Genomic DNA, 1,430 nt, shown 5'->3' with positions numbered 1-1,430 from the left:
AATTTCCACAAACTGGAAGCGATCGCAGTCTTAGCCAAAAGGCCGAGAAGCGATACTGACTGCTGAGTGAAGTGGGAGACTCAGTCTCCTCATTGTGACTCTAGCTCGCGGGTTCAATATGATTTCGATCGCTACAAAAACACATGGCAGACTGTGAACGCGAAGTTCGATGTTTTGTGACTGATGGGCAAGACAAATATGCATCCGATCGCAGACTTTTATTACAAAAGGTTATGGGAGTTAACGCGGGCCGAAAAGTGATACTGCCAATGGGTCAGCGGAAAAGGAGGGAGTCACAGCACAGTCTCTCGCGCCGACTGGTCGTAATCTGCTGTGTTTTTTCCGGCATGTTGTCAACCTTCAGAAGATTTCAAAACATACAGTGCATCCATCATAAATATCTGCAAACTAAAGTAAACAATTTAAGATTTGTCTCTACTCATTGACTGTCTTTATATTAACAACGGAGAGCCGCTGCCACTGTGACTTGACACGTTTCACTGAAAAATGCCCCACTTTTAATACGGTGGGCGGGGGCATCAGTGAAAAATGCCCCACTTTTAATACGGTGGGCGGGGGCATCAGTTGCAACCCACATATTATTCTAAATAACTGAGTGTGAGGATATAACAACGTCATAGGAGCTTCTTTTGCTTCTTCAGTAGTGGCACAGACATGAAGTGATGCGGTACCGACTTGCATTGACACAACGGGCAAGGGCAAAGCCTGTGATTGAGCGTGCAATGGCGTTTGATGCACATGGTTCTCTAGTGCCATATGCTGCTACAGCTGTTGGTTGCATTAAACAAGCACATCAGGGGAGAGCGCGAACGCAGTCCCCCACTACCAGAAATTATGCAGTCGAGATTCCCACATTTGGGGAATTCGCAGAGGTCAGCTCAATTGGAGTGCAATGACCGGGCCTCGCCTTGGGTGAACCAATTCAATTTCAATTTTCAATTTTTAGGCGCTTTATTAATAAATGTCAAAGGTGAATCAATACATGATATTTACAGTTACAGTAGATAATGGCAAAAGGACCACTTTAAAAAAACATATCTTTTTCATTTAAATTACTTTCCCCCCAATTTTACATTTTTACTAATACAACGGCAAACTTTTTAAAGCAGGCACAAAGATCGAGGTACAAATACAAGTTTACAAGATTGTTAAATTACATCACACACTAACTCTCTAATAAAAACATTTTGAGTTTTCCACAATATAATAAGTTCATCACAGCTGTGTTTCTTTTTGTCTATTTGTATACAGTCTTTGACTAATGTGAAAGCAATCTTCACAGCAGATTCTTGGGATTTATAGACAATCTTAAATGCTAACAGATTTCTACATTTCCATATTCCATCTTTAATGCAGTTAATAGCAGTCCACCATTTTACATCTTTACCGGTTTCTTTTGGGTCCATATC

General features: G+C 41.2%; 1 pseudogene; it reads right to left on the bottom strand.

Annotated features, from left to right (window-relative positions):
• Positions 1–815: 815 nt before the first annotated feature.
• LOC126387398 (uncharacterized) lies at positions 816–956 on the bottom strand (annotated as a pseudogene).
• Between the last annotated feature and the right edge of the window lie 474 nt (positions 957–1,430).

This window comes from Epinephelus moara, unplaced genomic scaffold (genome assembly GCF_006386435.1).
Source record: "Epinephelus moara isolate mb unplaced genomic scaffold, YSFRI_EMoa_1.0 scaffold399, whole genome shotgun sequence".
Lineage (NCBI taxonomy): Eukaryota > Metazoa > Chordata > Actinopteri > Perciformes > Serranidae > Epinephelus > Epinephelus moara.
Note: the sequence above shows the minus strand (reverse complement) of the source record. Positions and strands in the feature narration are given on the sequence as shown.